Here is a 19,546-nt window from a genome sequence, read left to right as displayed (position 1 = left end):
TCTAATGAGAGTTCAGCACATGAATTCTCTGGTATTTCCTGTCTTTAATTTGTCTGGAAATACTTCAAGGATAGCTTTTCTCATATTTCAGAACATGCTCTTGTAAAATGCGGACACACAGAAGATATTTGGTTTGTATTAATAAAGTTGGCTGAAATTTGGCTCAAGATTAGTTGTTATATTATTGACACCAATTAGTACATCCCCTAACCAAAGAAAACTCTTCACAAATAGCAAAAAACTATTTTGCAAGGCAACATAAGTTATTCTTTAATTTAAAAAAATACGACTTACAAACCCAAAGTTAAATCATATGGCAGAAATTCATAAAGGCAGAAATAACATCATTTTTAGCTGGATGAACAAAACTTTTTTCCCAAAGCCATCAAACTCTTCACATTTCGTGTACAATGCTTTTTTTTTTTTTTTTTCAATCATTCCTCTGCTCCCATTTTCCCTTTCTCTTTTGAGATAGCTCAAATGTCAAAATTCATTGACTCTGCAATCTATACCTGGTGCCCTCAAAATGATATATGCACATTTTTCTTAATCCAATGGTTTATTCTTTTGAGGGGAAGTATTTGTAATCTACAAGCATACAAGGAGAGGCATGACATAAGAAAAGAACAACAAAGAACTTACTTAAGCATTCGCATTGATAAGGTACTTGACTAATTGATAGGCCTTCACCCCCATCTTTTTTTTCAAACTCTGTTGGGTTACAACCTGGGATTTGGTTTAGTGGCTGTCCTGTATAAACCTTATGCCAGCCTCTTGGCAAATAGTAAATTTGAGCCTCTCAGAGAAATAAGCATCTAGTGGACTTCATACATGGGTAGTTTCATGTTTTGTGGAATCTAAAGCTTATACAACAATTTGGAGATCCACCTTTAGGAAAAAGAATATAAAATTACAAACACAAAACTAGGCACAAATTAGGTACATTTTAGAATGAGAAAGGGAATCACAAGAAATTTTCAGTCTTGGAGATTTCTTCTGAGATCTCCCATCAGAAATGCTTAATAAAATGCTTTCCAGATTGCAACCTGACTTTCCCTGCCCACTTAGCATGCAACCAGCAGCTCCCACATCACTAGGGCTGCTGCAAGTGAGCAGCAGTTTATCTTATGAAAAAGTCTTCAAGAATAAAGTAAGAGTTTTGCAATTCTTACTGACTTTTACAAGCCTTTGAGTGGGGCTGAGTCAAACTACTTCAATTTAGAAGACTGATGTTAAGTTGGGTGTAGTGGCTCATGCCTATAATCCCAGGACTTTGGGAGCTGATTTGGGAGGACTGGTTGAGGCCAGGAGTTCAAGACCAGCCTGGCCAACATAGGGAAACCCTCATCTCCACACACACAAAAAATAATAATAATAATAATTTTTTTAAAAAAATTGGCATTGATGCCTCTTTAGAATTTTATGAGAATACTACCTAACATAAGAGAAAAGGATGGTGGTAGGAAAGATCTCTTGACTGGGCAGTTTACAATTGTCAGACAATTAAAACAAAGACAGATCTTGCCTTTTCTCCCAATCTGATAACCATTTATCATTACTCATCCAGCTATCAAGGGCCAACCTTCCTTAAACCAACCAACCTTAAAAAGATTAGAAAATCAACAATTCCCTTACACATAATTAATGTAGTTTTAATATGAGAGTCTAGGGATGACTTTAATTTAAAAAAAGAAAACCAGTCCTACTATGTAAACATTACCACAAAGAAGGACCTTGATGATTTGAATACCTCAAGTCAACCATTCTGCAACCAAATTAATAAATTTTTATGATTCGCTCCAACTTGTAACTTGTTTATGGCTAATTATTTTCACATGACAAATCTCTCCATTTGGTAACTTTGAATTGTATTTTACAAATAATTACTTCAGAAGATATACCAAGAAGTGACAGGGATATAAAAACACAGTCTAGATGACTAGTACATACAAATCATTGTAGCTTTGGAAAAAAGCATCAGATTTTGGAATTGTGTTTGTTCATTTGTTTGCACTTTGGTGTCGGTTTAAAATTGATTTTGATGAAGTGAGAGTCCAGGCCTGCCAGTGTGAGTCCCTTGTAGGTATCCATGCATTCAAGCACATATCCTTGTGAAATCCTTAATTTTCACAGCAAGAGGCCTACCGACCTCCACAATGCACACACACACATCCCCACACCCCAAAGGCTGGCAAACGGTTAAAGTGTATGATTTTTCTACTTATTCTGCATCCCAAAAAACTGTTCCCTCTCAAGCAAACTGGGACAGTGGCTCCCCATACTTACATGAAAACAAACATCTTGTAAAATAAGTCCTCACTCCTGCTAAACCTCGAGAATACAGATTGGGACTGGGTTCTTAACCTGGAACTTTCAAACCCTTAACTCTGTAACTCCTTTAAATGGTTGGTAAAATGTGGTGTGTATACGCAATTTTCTGCTCAGAGGTCTGCAGTTTCCACAAGATTTTTAATGTAGTTCGCCTAGAAAACAGTCGAGGAAGCCTAGCTGTGAAGGATTGCCTGAAAGATGTGTGGTCCATTTATTTGTCTGAATACCCTAATTGTTTTCTTCACTACACTTTGGAAGAGACCATCAGTTACTAGAACTACCCAGAGACATTTGCTGCTATAGGGATACTGACAAGAACATTGTTTTTCATGCTGTAAAAAACAATGGAAACAAATATCTGTCTTGTCTTGCCATCAAAATTCATTTTCTTTTTCTGGGTAAGTATGCTTTTTTCTTATGGACAAATAACTGACCACATCTCTCTCCTCTTATTATCCTCTAGACATCTTATAAATGAGTATCTGACCTGCCTGTAAAGAGCATATAGCACTTCACAGTACATACTTTTAGTACACACTGTAGATAGATTCCTGGGTTTGCTTTATGTTCCTGCTTATGTTTTTCTTTTGTTTCATATTTCTCACTGACTGTTATTCTATCCGTTAGGCATTAGGTTTGGTTGTAAGCATGGCAAACTCCTCAGATAGGGGCTTAAAAAGTAGAGTCTTATTTTGTTCACATAACCGGAGAGGAGACTTTCTCCTCCACAATTGTCTTATGCTCTCAAGATGGTGGTTCTACTCCAGCACTGAATCCTCAATTCCAGGGATGAAGAGAAGAAGTAGAGACATCAAAAGACATGCACCATTTCTGCTTATTTCCATTAGCCAGAACTTTATCATATGACCAGCCCCCGCTGGAAAGGACCCTGGGAAATGTAATTTTTTTGCTGGTCCTATTACTACCTGGACAAAATCAGGGGTTGATTGACAGAAAGAGGAGGAAAATTACAACCTACAGTGACCACCAAAATTATCTTCTGGAACTTTGTTATCTTTATAAGCTACTTTGAGTCCTTTTAGGAGGATGTCATAATAACAAATACATCAGATTACAATGGGCTACTGCAAAAAGCTCACAAGTGGTTTCTGATGTGATGTAATTACAACTCAAATATGTGAAGTATGATTCCTGACTAACCTGGGCTCTAATTGAAAATCTCAAAGTTGTTCCATGGTGAGAATTTGGGATACTCAAACAAAATTGAAGTAGACTGACAAAGAGATCCACTCCTTGTTCCCACTGAATATCTGCCTTATGCCAGGCACTATGCTGGGTTCAGGGACTTTGAAAATTAACCAGGTTCAGTTAATTCCTAGCCTGAAGAAGCTAAGTATAAGCAACATAGAACAGAACCACAATTGTGATAGTGTGAAAAGTACATATCCACGGCACCAATGGGAGCCTGGAGAAGAGGCTGTAACCTGCCTGGGGTGGGAAGGGCAGAGGAGACCTTCTGGAGGACAGAACACTTGACCTTGAGGATGAGTTGGGATTATCACATGGATGTGATGAAAAGGGGATTTATAGCCTGATGTATGTAAGTGGAGAGGTTGCAAATAGCCCTGAAATATGCCTGAGATGGCAAGCAAGAGATAATATTAGAGTCCCAGACTGCAAAAGGCATGTACACTGAGCTAAGGAGTATGGATTTTATATTCCAGACAATGGAAAAAGTAGCAAAAGTTTTTTCTCATATGGAGAAGAATCATGTCCATATACATGAGTATTAAAAAGGCTACCTTGGCAGCTGTGTACTGCATGTACTGGAGACAGGAAGAAATGTTGGGAGGCTACTGTAATGATCCAGGCAAGAGAAACTGAAAGACTGAGCCAGGGCAATGTCTCTGGAGGTAGAGGAAAGGGGAGAGCTGTTTTGAAAGCTGTTAGGATTAGAAACTTGTCAGGGCATGATGACTGATCACGTGGAGCAGGTGATTGTTACTAGAAGTTTAGTAACCCTATCCTAAGAATTATGATGTTCTAAATGAGGCTTTTGAGTCATAGGTTGATATCATTTACCAGAAGAGAGGATACAGGGTAAAGAGCTGGGGGCGAGGAGGCTAGGGAGGAAATTTCAGGAGAGGGGTACTGAAAAGTGGAGAGAAGATTTCCATTTTTGACATATTGGAAACAACTCTGCAACACCCATGTGAAGTTGCCTGGAGGTAGTCAGAATTCCATTTCCTTCTAACTTCTCCAGGAACCTCCTGCAGCAATTATCACCTCTCCCATCTTTATTTTCAACTTCACCTCCTCTGGGATCTCCTTCCCTATAGCCTGCCATGCTCCTCATGTGACTCCCATCCCCATCTCCACTTCCACATCAACCTCTTCCCACCTTCATTCTCTGAGCTCCAGCCACACTGTACTTCCTATTGGTTCCAGGTATGTGCCATGCTCTTTCCTACCCCATGGCCTTTGCATTGCTTTCACACTCTGCCTAAATGCTCTCTTTATTCTACTTCCTTCCTTTCACCTAGCTAACTCCTATCCACCCCTACCCAAACCCATAGGCCACCTTTGTTTTACATTCCCAGAGCACCTGATATTTCATGTCATTTTTGTCTGATTATAATGTTTTACTTAATTATTTATAATTACTTGTTTAATGCCTGTCATTCATGATGGACTTCTGCTCCATAAGGGTAAGGGCCTTCCCTCGCACAGAGCTTAGCTAAAGCACTCAGTAGACATTTGCTGACTGATGATACACAAGTTTTTATCATCTTAAAAATGAAAATAGGAGGGCAGAGCAAGATGGCCAAATAGAAGCCTACACCATTCATTTCCCTTACAGGAACACCAAATTTTAACAACCACACACACAAAAAACACCATCATAGAACAAAAAATCAGGTAAGCTATCACGGTACCTAGTTTTAGTTTCATATTGCGGAAAGAGACATTGAAGTGGGTAGGAAACAGTCTTGAATCACCAACGCCACCCCTCCTCAATCAACTGGCAGCAGTCAGTGGCACAGAGAGAGAGAGTCTGTGCATTTGGGGGTGGGAGAGTGCAGTGACTGGTGGACTTCACATTGAACTCACTGCTGCCCTGTCACAGTAGAGAATAAAGCCGTGCTGGGCTCAGCTGAAGCCTACACTTGGAGGGAGCATTTTGACCAGACCTAGCCAGAGGAGAATCACCCATCCCAGTGGACAGAACTTGAGCTTCTCAGAAGGCCTTCCCAGCATGGGCGAAAGTGCTCTGGGGTCCTAGGTAAAGTTGAAAAAGGACTGTAATTGCTATCAAGTGCTAGTGCTGAGCTGGGCTTAGAGCCAGTGGACTAGGGTGGCACGTGACCTAGAAAGACAACAGATAGAACAGGTAAAGGAGTGTTTGAACCACCCCTCCCCCAACCCCAGGCAGTGCTGCTGGGAGCAACAGAAGTCACTTCTTCCTTCTGCTTGAAGAGAAGAAAGTGAAAAGTAAAGAGGACTTTGTCCTGCATCTTGAATACCAGCTCAGCCACAGTAGTACAGCTATAAGTGCCTACATCAAAAAAGAAGAAAAACTTCAAATAAATGACCTAACAATGCATCTTAAAGAATTAGAACAGCAAGAGCAAACCAAATCCAAAATTAGTAGAAGGAATAAGAATCAGAGCAGAAATAAATGAAGAAAACTATACAAAATACCAACAAAACAAAACAAAAATAGTTTTTTGAAAACATAAATAAAACTGACAAATTTTTAGCCAAGCCAACCAAGAAAAAAAGAGAGAAGACCCAAATAAATAAAATCAAAGATGAAAAGAAGCATTACAACTGATACTTCAGAAATTCAAAGGATCGTTAGTGGCTACTATGAGCAACTACATACCAATAAATTGGAAATCTAGAGGATATGGATAAATTCCTAGACACACCCAACCTACCAAGATTGAACCACTAAGAAATCCAAAACCTTAACAGACCAGTAACAACAAGATAGAAGCTGTAATAAAAACTTTCCCAGTAAAGGAAAGCCTAGAACCCAATGACTTCACTGCTAAACTCTACCAAACATAAAAGAAAAATTAATACCAATCCTACTCAAACTATTTCAAAAATAGAGGAGGAAATACTTTCAAATTCATTCTTCAAGGCCAGTATTACCCTGATACCAAAATCAGACAAAGACACGTGAAAGAAAAACTACAGGCCGATATCTCTGATGAATATTGATGCGTAGCAAACTGAAGTCTACATTAAAAAGATCACTTATCACGACTAAGTGGGACTTTTCCCAGGGATACAGGGATACAAAGATGGTTCAACACATGCAAATCAATTTTTGTGATACATCACATCAACAAAATGAAGGACAAAAACCATATGATCATTTCAATTGATGCTGAAAAAGTATTTGAGGCCGGGGCAATGGCTCACGCCTGTAATCCCAGAACTCTGGGAGGCCGAGGGGGGTGGATCACAAGGTCAGGAGATCAAGACCATCCTGGCTAACACGGTGAAACCCCATCTCTACTAAAAATACAAAAAATTAGCCGGACGTGGTGGCTGGCGCCTGTAGTCCCAGCTACTCGGGAGGCTGAGACAGGAGAATGGCATGAACCTGGGAGGCAGAGCTTGCAGTGAGCCAAGATTGTACCACTGCACTCCAGTCTGGGAGACAGTGAGACTCCGTCTCAAAAAAACAAAAAGTATTTGATAAAATTCCATATTCCTTCAGGATAAAAATCCTCAAAAAACTGGGTATAGAAGGAATATACCTCAACATAATAAAAGCCATATATGACCCATCGCTAGTATCATACTGAATGGGGAAAAACTGAAAGCCTTTTCTCTAATATCTGGAACACAACAAGGCTGTTCATTTTCATCACTGTTATTCAACATAGTACTAGAAGTCCTAGCTAGAGCAGTCAGACAAGAGAAAGAAAGGGCATCCAAATTGGAAAAGGAAAAGTCAAATTATCTTTATTTGTAGATGATATAATCTTACGTTTGGAAAAACCTAAATACTCCACCAAAAACCTATTAGAACTGATAAACAAATTTAGTTAAGTTGCAGGATACAAAATCAACATACAAAAATCAGTAGCATTTCTATATGCCAACAGTGAACAACCTGAAAAAGAAATTTAAAAAGTAATCCCATTCAGAAGAACCACAAATAAATATCTAGGAATTAGCTTAACCAAAGAAATAAGAGATCTCTACAATAAAAATTACAATACTCTGATGGAGGAAATTGCAAGTGCCAAAAAAAAAAAAAAAAAAAGATATTCCATGTTCATGAATTGGAAGAATCAATACTGTTAAAATGTCCATACTACCCAAAGTAATATACAGATTCATTGCAATCCCTGTCAAAATACCGATGATGTTTTTTGCCAAAATAGAAACAAAATTCTAAAATTTATATGGAATTATAAAAGACCCAGAATAGTCAAAGCTATCCTGAGCAAAAACAAACAAACAAACAAAAAACTGGAGCAATCACATGCTCTGACTTCAAATTATACTACAGAGCTATAGTAACCAAAACACCATGGTGCTAGCATAAAAACACACATATAGAAAAATGGAACAGAAACAAATCCATATAGCTATAGTGAACTCATTTTCAACAAAACTACCAAGAACATATTGGCAAAGGACAGTCTCTTCAATAAATGGTGCTAGAAAAAGTGGATATCCAAATGCAGAAGAATGAAACTTGACTCCTTTCTTTCTCCACATTCAAAAATCAAATCAAAATGGATTGGACTTAAAGCTAAGACCTCAAACTATGAAACTACTACAAGAAAACATTGAGGAAACTCTCCAGTACACTGGTCTGCACAAAAATTTCTTGAGTAATACCCTACAAGAACAGTCAGTGCAAAGCAAAGGTGGACAAATGGGATCATATCAAGTTAAAAAGCTTCTGCACAGTGAAGCAAACAATCAGTAAAGTGAAGAGACAACCCACAAAATGGGAGAAAATATTTGCAAACTATCATTTGACAGGGATTAATAACCAGAATATATAAGAAGCTTAAACAACTCCACAGGGGGAAAAAAAAATCTAATAATCCGATTAAAGAATGGGCAAGAGATTTGAATAGACATTTCTCAAATGAAGACATGCAAATAGACATATAAAAAGGTGTTCAACATCACTGATAATCAGAGAAATGCAAATCAAAATTACAATGAGATATTGTATCACCTCAGTTACAATGACTTGTTTTTTTTTTTTTTTTTGAGACAGGGTCTCACTCCATCATCCAGAAAGGAGTGCAATGGTGTGATCTAGTGTGCTCACTGCAACCTCTGCCTCCTGGGTTCAAGTCATTCTCATGCCTTAGCCTCCCAAATAGCTGGAGTTACAGGCACACACCACCACACCCCACTAATTTTTGTATTTTTAGTAGAGATGAGGGTTTGCTATGTTGGCCAGGTTGGTTTCAAACTCCTGACCTCAAGTGATCCACCCACCTCAGCCTCCCAAACTGCTGGGATTACAGGTGTAAGCCACTACACCAGGCTAAAATGACTTTTATCTGAAAGATAGGCAATAACAAGTGCTGGCGAGCATGTAGAGAAAAGGGAACCCTTGTACACTGTCAGTGGGAATGTAAATTAGTACACCCACTATGAAGAACAGTTTGGAGCTTCCTCAAAAAAACTAAAAATATAGCTACTATATAATCCAGTGATCCCAGTGTTGACTATATACCCAAAATAAAGGAAATCAGTATACTAAAGAAATATCTGCACTCTCATGTTTGTTGCAGCCCTGTTGACAATAGCCAAGATTTGGAAGCAACCTAAGTGTCCATCAATGGATAAATGGATAAAGAAAATGTGGTACATATACACATGGAGCACTAATCAGCAATAAAAAACAATAAGATCTTGTCATTTGCAACACGAATGGAACTGAAAGTCATTATGTTAAGTGAAATAAGTTAGGCACAGAAAGACAAACCTTGCATATTCTCACTTATTTGTGGGAGCTAAATAATCAAAATACTTGAACTCATGGAGGTAGAGAGTAGAAGGATGGTTACCAGAGGCTGAGAAGGGTAGTAGGGGTGGGGGTTGGCAGGAAGTGGAGATAGTAAATGGGTAAAAAAAAAAAAAAAAAGTAGGAAATATGAATAAGACCTAGTATTTGATAGCGCAACAGGGTGACTATAGTCAATAATTATTTAATTGTACATTTAAAAATAACTGAAATAAAATTGGATTGTTTGTAACACAAAGGATGAATGTTTGAGGGGTTGGATACCCCATTTTCCATGATGTGATTATTATGCATTGCATGCCTATATCAAAGTATCTCATGAATCCCATAAATATATACCTACTGTATACACCCAAAAATTAAATATTAAAAAAAATTTTTTTTAATTTGATGAAAATAACCACCCAACCCAACATTCACCTTTAGTCTCTGCCATGTATTTCTCCTCTGTCTACCACCATCACACATCTTAAAGATGTTCTCATGCAGACTGGGAGATGGGCAGAGAAGGCAAGCATAGACCAGGCAAAGATGGCATGAAAGAGGCCTGAATACTCCCCTAAACACAAAGGGTTCTACATTCACTATTTTCATAGTATCTTCTACCACTTATCCTTTTCCTGGACCCTGTCCTTCCACCTCCCACCCCCACTGATAATTGCTTCTCCATTCTTTCACTGTCTTTGTTTTTGACTATCTAACAAATGCCAGGTTCTGTCCTTAGTCCCCTTAGCTTTTCCTTGTAACACTTGACTAATCTTACTAGTAATCAAGTCACAATTTGGGGTGCCACCAAAATCTCCCATGATGCCCTTGTATGGACATACATTTCACAGGAAGAGGAAATTCCACTTCCTTCTGTGAAATACAGGTCCATACAGTGGGATTGTGGGGGATGAGATGGAAAAGGTCCAACTTAGATGTAGATAAGTTTGGAGGGTAGAGGCTTAGGAGTTTGCCTGGTGGTCTCTAGGTGAGGAAGATAGGAGGTTTTCTGGGACTGAGGGTGGCATATGTGAAATAATGAGGAGAGAAGTAAACATGTGGAGTAGAGACTGAGAATTGGAGAAGCACCCAGCCAAGAGTGTGTACCATATTGTCAAAGTACTACATTGTCAAGCACTGAGGAGTGGGGGCCATCACAGAACTGGGAGAGTCTCTCTAGAAGTTTCCATGAGCCACTTTGGCTTAGTTCAGAAAGTCATATTGGCTGGATCTGCCCAGGGCTGGAGATTTGTATGACTGGTTTCATGGGAAAACAAGGGGGAAAGGGAAATGACAGTGCTGGGGAGAAGACAGGTGAAGACACACAATGTAGAACCTGAGCTACAGAGGAGAAAAAGGAGCCAGGAAGGCGCTAGTAGGCTGGGAAAAAAATTAGTGATCAAAGAGTGTCTAATTCCTAGCAACTGAAGGGCTGCTCTTGAAGGATTTATCTCCATAAAGAAAGAAAAAGGAAGAGGTAGCCAATTCTCTTCCTTTTCTGACTTCAGCTTGCTTTCTCTTTGTTTTTGCACGTCCTCCTCTTACACCAGAATCATATCAACAATTGCACCATGAGTGCTAACTTTGGAGTTATACAAATCTGGCTCCTCTATTTACCATATGATCTTCGGCAACTAGAAAAAGGTGATAAAAATAGTCCTTCATTCATAAGGTTGGTGTTAGAATTAAGTGAGTCTACACATACAAATGTCAGCAAGGTACCTGGTACATAGTAAATGCTCAATAAAAGTTCTTATTATCACTAACATCTGGGGAAATTAATATTTGCTGAGGATTATTAATTTCTGAACAGGAAAAGTTTCAGGTAATATTTCCATTATAAGTTGTAAATTCTAATTAGGATTTTCCACCCTGAGAGCATATCCTTCGCTGAATTGGCAGAATACTTGAATTGGTGTGATTCATTTCAGTAATCTAGGTCTGATTGTAAAAGGCCCACCTGGGCTTTTATTTCAACCTTGGAATACAGAAAGCTTGAGATTCACAAACTTTTGGAGAAACAGGCAACTTTATTCTGAAAGCATACTTCCTTGCCTGGGAGGGACAATGTACACTCCTCATTTGTCAAATTAATGTCGTCGGATTTATGGCATCACTTCAGTGTGCCTTAAGTTGGAATTTAGGGTGGATAATAATTTTCTTGAGCTGTTTTTGCCAATCACCAGAACCAAGCAACTTCTGAATTTGCTCTATCAGAATGACACTCTATTTAGTTGTCATTCTTTCTAATCTTGTGAGAAGGAAGGCAATTACCCAGGGTGCTTACCAGGTTGTGTCTGGGAGTCAGAAAGAGGTAATGTCTAATTCTGGCTATGCTTCTTACTGGCTTGTGATTTAAAACAATCTCTGTAGGCCTCAGGGTACTCATCTCTAAAATGGGATGGTAAGAGTGCCTACCTCATAGATTTGTGATGACTATCAAGAACTATATTACACAAGAAAAAAATGTATATGTACAGCACAGTCAGCACTCAGAAAATGTTAGCTAATTACAAATGTTTATTATTTTTTCATCAGTCTAACTCATATTGTTTTATCCACCTGAGTAAAAGAGCAGCTGGAAAAAACAAAACTAATTGAGTTACGGGGTCAGTCCTACCAAAAAGAAGTATGGCTGTCTTAGCCCTCAAACTAAAGACTTCGGTAGCCTCAAATGATTTAATCACTTTAAATATGTAAGAGTAAATCATCAAAATGGAAAATTTATTTTTCAAAATAGTGTATGAACAAAATGTAAGATTGTCAATCTATCTGATATTTCATGATCAGGTGGTGCCATTTCCATGAGTGGGTTCAGCAGTCTTTGCTGTGACTGTGGTGGCTGCCACTGTGGTTGGTAGTGTTTTATGCTTGCACTACCATCTTTAGAGAGACAGTACAAGGATCAGGGGGCTGGGTACAAATTCAGAGAACAAGCCAACCCTGTCTCTGCATCTGTGGCAAAATGCTTTTATAGGTCATTTCAGTTCAGCTAAAATTTCTCAGTCTCTGCTGACCAGGACTAAAGAGGATAACACTGATAGAGAAGCCATTCAATAGTTCTTCCCAAGCAGAGCAAGAGATTTACAACCCATCTTTCCAGCTTGGACCTTGGAAATGATCCAACTTTAAAATATGAAAAGGATATCCCAAGCATCAGGAGTTGTTGCTTACAAGCTCTCAAGGATGGGTTCTTCTGCCTTAACTTGACTCTCTCAAAGATTAAACTACTTTCCTGTGTTCTTTCCTCAAGTAGAGACAGATGGCAGAAATATAGGCAGGCATCATGGAGAGTGAGGGGTACACAGCACATCATAATGACAGTCCATCCTTTTATATTTTATACTCTTAGAAACCTCAAATCATAGTGCATTTTCATCATATGCTTCAACATATGCTTCTCTTGATTTCATAAAAATTATTTTAATTTTTAATTATCTTACTATTAGAAATCAATAACATTATATTCATCAACTCTAAAAGTATGCTTTTTGAAAATGACATGCAAATTATACTTACTGTCACTGGCAAAATGGTCATTTTCAAAAAAATAGCACTATATATCCCACCTAACTAGATTCTATATACTGTTGTAAACAGGCAATATTAATTTTTCAGTTAGTCTAAATAGCTGCTCAACTTCACTGGAGGTAAATTTACAAGTGGGATTTTATGGATCAAATCATATTTGATGCAACAGCAAAAAAAAAAAAAAAAAAAAAGTTATTCTAAGAATCTGTCACTATCTCCACTAAATAAAATATTTATGTAGCCTGGTTTCTGCAGAGCACAGTTTTTTTCATTGACGGCTGCTGCATGTTACTCCAAGGTCAGTAATACTCTGAGACTACTCAACACAGACAAAAGTTCTATTCATCACGCACATTTCATTCTATGGATTTAATTTCACATTTACATTAGTTTGCCATAACTTAACAACAGAAATCCACACAAAAATTACCAACTAAGAGTTCGAAAATGCTTCAGTTTATAAGCTGATATTTTCCAAACACAAGCAAAGGGAATCCTTTTGCTGACACCACAAAATCTAACCATGCCTATTACAAGATTCAGGAAAATTCCAAACTCAAAGCACAGAGAGAAACAATCTACATGAATTCAGAACACTTCCCATGCACCTCCCACCTCTGAAAAATTAGGCCTCTCGAGGTCAAGGAGGAACACCTGCCTGACTACTAATAGGCTATCACTTGTCCTGTGTAAATTACATTTTTGCAAACCTCCAAGCAAGGCTGATAGCTGACAGAGAGGGGGTTTCACAATCTTCCTCCAGAAAACTCACTGGAGTTTTTAAACAAGCTTTACTAGAGAGATTCTTCTTTGACTCTAAACTAAATCTTTGAGACACAGACCCCTCCTTTATCTTTTTCCTCTTAGGTTTGCTTTAGCTTAGAAAATAATTCCTACTGTTTCCACTGCTATCAGGAGGGTGTGGTAAGCAGACCAGAAAGTGGAGCCAATGTCTCTGTTCAGAATGCAGCTGTTCATACCTACAAGGGTCATGCTTATCATTTACAAATGTTTTTGCAAGAGAAATTTTTGAAAGATACACACATATAAAAATACGTACCTGCATGCACACACATGCAAACTCTAATTCTTACAAATAAATGGTTTACACTTTTTTTGTGTGTTCTAATTCAATCACTGGCCACATATGTGGCAGACGGTTCCATCTGAAGGTGGTTGTAAAATATCTCCCATTCCGCATGCTCTTCTGCGAGAGTCTTTGCCACTCCCTCATCAAAAAGTGAAATCTCATTACTCTCTCTTGAGTCTGGCTGGCCCTGGTGAGCTGATAGCCCACAGGATGAGGCAGAAGTCATGCCAAATGACTTCCACAGGTTGACCAGAAAAGGTCATGCAATGTCCATCTGGCTCTCTTGAAATGCTGACCCTCCAGACAGGGTCAGCATATTGGTGACTAATGAAAGCCTCTTTTGGGGTGTCCCTCTGAGAACACAGCCACCATGCTGGGAAAAACCAAAGCCACATGGTGAGGGCACGCATAGTTTGCAATCAGTAGTCCTAGCTTAGCCCACCGTTTGAGTTCTCCCAACCCAGAAGCCAGGATATGGAGAGAAGCCTCCAGATGATTCTAGACCCAGCTGATCCAGTCACCTCCAACCATTCAAGTTTTCCCAGCTGAGATCCCAGACATTGTGACACCCAGACAAGAAATTCCCACCTAGTTCCTGACCAGAAAAAAAATCTACGGGCATGTTAATATGATTATTGTTTCAGACCGCTAAAATGTTTGCTACTTAGCAATAAGTAACTAGAATAGAATACATATGTGCTTTTTCTTAGCTATAATCATAGAATGTGTGATTTTATAACCTTTGCTTTCTTCCACTCAGGCTTTTATTAATCACCAATATGCTTATTGTCATCTAAAGGACAGTTTAAATAACATGGAAAGAGTACAGGCTTTAGAGTCACAAAGTCCTGGTATCTGGATATCTCAGGCAGCTGAGAGATAACTACTTATTTGTTTCAAGTTTCCGTTTCTTCATCTATCATTGGTAATACTAACATTTACCTATTGGGATTGTTGGGAGGATCAAATGAGATAAATCACATGATGCTTGACACATAGCAGATTTCTGGAAATGGCTTCCTTTTCCCGTGTAGGCTTCATACCTATCACGTTATTGGTGTTATAATTACTTTAAAAATCCAAAAACTTTGCCAACTTCTAGTTAACTAGCAGAATGGCATAAAAATAAAAACTTAATATTTTTTAAAAATGAAATCTCAGGTCTTTCCCCCCATGTAAGCCAAGAACTTAACATCCTACATTACATACGTGCTTTTTATTTCCCCATAGTGTTAACATATGAAAGAGTCTAGAAACCTGACTGGTATCTGGTGAACGCCACCACAAGTGTTTAGCTTTTGTTATCACTTTCTACTTATTTCTATTGAGCTGTATTCTATTGGGTTCTGACTAGTGTTCAACTTTACTAAAGCAATTTTGAAGTTGGAGTTTCTAGGCAAAAATGTTTCCATAAGTGATCTCACTCTATTCAGCCTTTTAATGTCCTGGCACTCTTTTAGTCCTGTTAAATATAAAACAAGGTAACTCATCACATAGCCCCAAGCTCTGACTGCGGAACCACTTGCCTCTTATAACCTCCATGATGGTACAAAAGTCTGAGAATACAATCTGTGTTTTCAAATCTATTTTGTAAGCTTGATTATTAATGAAAGTGAATTGCCAAGTCTAGAACTTAACCATCAGTAGTACTGTATTTCAGATAATTCATTCCTATGTAGGTAAATTATTCAGGAAGGAGAATGCCCCATAGCCTGACAATGTCCCAAAGAATAAGCCTCTACGATCTCTGATGGTTACATATCCCAACGTTTCATATCTAGAAACTCCTAGGAAAAAGTATTTTCCTAATTTTTAACCTAACTTCCTCCTGCTGCAGATAAAGTTTACTCTCTCCTTAAGTCATTCATACAGACAAGTTTTGCAAAAGTGGCATCCTCCAAATATCACTGCAACTTCTTGGGGCCCTGAACTGCCCCCATAGCATTTTATCTATGAGACATGTAGGAAGCTGGCTTTCAAACTTTAAATCATTTATATGTTCCTCCAAGTGGACAATGAACTAATAGTAATAGTTCTTTAATGTATTCCATATATCACTTAGATGAGTATCTGTTAAAAGAAATCTGTCCGATTAACCCATCCTAAAGTTCGTCATGCCAAAATTTTGATGGTGATTCATCAATATATTGTTTCTAGGGACTTAAAAATGAAATTTTAAGATTTTTGTAGATGTGAAAATTAAACATTCTTTTATGCTCTTAAGAGTTATCTCTTAGAATAATACAGTATTACCTTCCCAACACTCCTACTCCTCTCAAATTCTAAAAAGTGATAGCAGCTGCATATGTAATGATTTCAATGAATTCCTGTGGATATTTATCATATCCAATTTATTTTGAAATTCATCATCAGTTAATTCCTCATCCCTATTCATTCTCCAGATTCTCTGTTCCTTGTCAATGCTGATCTCCTGGGTTAAGTAAAAAATGAATGCACAATGCCCAAGCTTCTAGTTGTTTATGCGTGACCTTAATTTTTACCCAAGTTTATCTTTTATATTCATCCTTATCTTGAATGTGTACATGTACATGTGCAGTTACACATGTGTGCATGTATGTGTGTAGGTTTGTATGTGTATTTTTTCTACTCCTCTCTTTTCACCAGTTATAGAAACAACGTATTTCTCAACGTTTTTGTCCCTGATTAATTTTTTTAAAAAGGTCTGTATATCTTTCAGGTCTCTTTTATTTTAACTTACTCCTTAATTTAGCAGCTCTGTTTTTTACTATTAAAACCTTTTTTTTTTTCCTTTCAGCTGTCTGTTTATATTTTATTCACTTAGTCACAAATATCCAGTAAATGACCACTGAGTACCATGCACAGTGGTGGGCATAAGACATATCCCCAAGACGCAGGTCAAGGATCACATCTGGGTAAATGTTGGGTTCAATGCCTGGTCTGCTCCCAGCCCCACAAGGTTTCTACTGGTGAAACAAGATAAAGATGAATATGAAAGAGAGGCTTGGGTAAAAAATAAGGTCACACATGAACAACTAGAAGCTTGGACATTGTGCAGAGAGAAGCAGAATCAAGATCATAGACTGAGCACATGGACTCCTTCCCTTCATGCAAGCTCTGGGCATTGCTCTCGACATCAGCCAGCACTCATTTTCTCTCCCTTCCGGTAAGTCCCGGACTCCCTTTCCTTGATAAGTGTAATTTCTCCTAATCAGTTACATCTTATGCTTCAGAAGGGAAGAACCCTAAGCTCAGTGGAGGTGACATTTGCAGCAGTCCCAGGCTTTTTCCAGAGAATCACCAGCTTTGGTGCTCTGACTGTGCCAGAGCCTGTGAGCTCAGTGACAGTTTTCTGTAGCTCTGATCCATGTTCAGTAGAACCTCAGATTCCTCCAAAGCTGGTGAAGAACCTTGGGGCAAGCTGAATCCCTTCCCTCAACTTCCTGGGCCTTTGGTTCTCTGGCCCTTCCAATGACTTTTCAAAGCACCCAATTTCCTGTCCTTTCTTCCTTGAAATTCCTAAAAGGTTCTCTGCTTTAGAGACTAGACATTGACTGGTACACTGCCCCAAATTCCTTGAAATGACAGGCAACATATTTTAAAACCGTATTACACATACAATGTGCCATCAATAGACCAGAAAATTTAAGTTATGCTTGAAATACGGCAAGCAGATGGAATCAGATCGATAGAAAAACAAAACTGAAGAAAACCATCATTTAAAAAACGTGCCTGAGAAAACTGTTGTGAACGTGGGACTGGCACACGGCAGGTAGTCCAAATTTAGAACCACTGCAAACAGGGAGTGAGACAGTATATGGCACATTTATCAGGGCGATTAATGGACTGGACTTGATACTGCCTATCAGTCTCTCCTTGGTCTCCTGCCTGTGCTAAAGCAGTGAAGAGTAATAGACGATTTCAGGTCAAACCAGCCAGGAAGAGCGTGGAACTAAAGGGGCACGGTATTATTACCCAAGATAGCTGTTTAGCACCAGGAGGATGTAGAAAGGTGGCTGAAAAGAAGACAAGCTACCAGAACACCCTGATGTCAGCTTGTCCTGTCCCTTGCCTACAATTGTCAGTGGAAATATGTAATAAGCACAGATAATATTCACAGAGCAGTAAACAGGGATTTACAACTTCAAAAATGAGTGGACAAACAAGAATTCTTTAAATATTTGTAGGAAGCTAGTAAATGCCATGAAAGAGAGGCCTGAAACTCCATTTACAAAAGAAGAATTTATCCCCAAGAAAAAGAAATTAATACAGCAAGAGAGGACTTTGAAATAAGTAAAATTAATGCCTGCAAGGAGATGTGAAAGGATAATGCCCCTGTGAAAAAAGTCTGAAAAATTTCCCATTAATATTTTGTCAATAATATTAAAAATACAATGTTAATTTGAACAAGAGAACATTTACAGGTAAAAAATAACTTACCAAGCTAGAAGGTCATTCCAAAGAGTCTGTTACAGTGTAGCTAAAAGGACAAAACTGTGGAAAGCATGAAAGCTAAATAGGAGACATAAATGACAGACTCAGGAGTCCAACCTCTATGCAGCAAGAAATCCAGGAAAAGAACAAACAAGATGGAGAGTGGAGTACAGCAAGTGATCAATAAAATAGTCAAATAAAATTTTAGCTGAAGAAAAACTTGGTTTCCAGATTTAAGAGCTCAACAGAATTACAGAAATATAACACTTAGAAATGTCACAGTGAACTCTCAAAGCTACAGAGAAAATCCTCCAAGTTTCCAAGAAGAAAAAACTCATATAATCATATTAAAAAGACAATCAGATTGGCAGCAGTTTTCTTATTGGCAATACTAAGTGTAAGAAAATAGTAGAGAGATTTATCAAAGTTAAAGAGAAAAAAATTTTTAATCTAAAATCTTATGTTTTAAAGCAACTGTGGTATTTTAAAATACCAGGCAACACCAGACAAAATAGAATTTTAGGAAAAATACATTTTTAGAATGGGAAAATAAAGTATTTTCTGTTGATTACAGGTATAATCAAATAAGAAACTTCACACAGCAAACAAAATTTTAACTATGTAACACAAAATAGGATAGGATTATAAGGAGAAACCGGTAAATACTTGATCATAATAATAGACTCTAACAAATCAGAATAGCAATTAGATTGTGCATCAAAGGACACAATCAACAGAGTAAAAAGACAACCTAGGGAATGGGAGAGAATATTTGCAAATCATATATCTGATAAGGGATTAATATCCAGAATAGAGAACTTATTCAACTCAACAACAACAACAACAACAACAATCACCTAATTTAAAAAAGGACAAAGAGCATTTCTCCAAAGATGGCCAATGAACGGGCGAAAAAAATTCTCAGCATTACCAATCATTAGGGAAATACAAATAAAAACCACAGTAAGCTATCACTTCATACCTTTAGAAAGACTGCTATTAAAACACACACACACACACACACACACACAGAGAGGGAGGGAGGGAGGGAGGGAGAGAGAATGAATGAGAGAATAAACAGTGTTGGCAAAGATGTGAATAAATTGGAACCCTGTACATTGCCAGTGGGAAGGTAAATGGAGCCGCTACTGTGGAAAATAGTTTGGCAATTTCTCAAAAAATCAAAAACATAATTCATGTATGATCCAGCAACT

This window comes from Piliocolobus tephrosceles, chromosome 11 (assembly GCF_002776525.5).
Source record: "Piliocolobus tephrosceles isolate RC106 chromosome 11, ASM277652v3, whole genome shotgun sequence".
Classification (NCBI taxonomy): Eukaryota; Metazoa; Chordata; class Mammalia; order Primates; family Cercopithecidae; genus Piliocolobus; species Piliocolobus tephrosceles.
The sequence above is the reverse complement of the archived record's forward strand: the minus strand, read 5'-3'. Positions refer to the sequence as shown.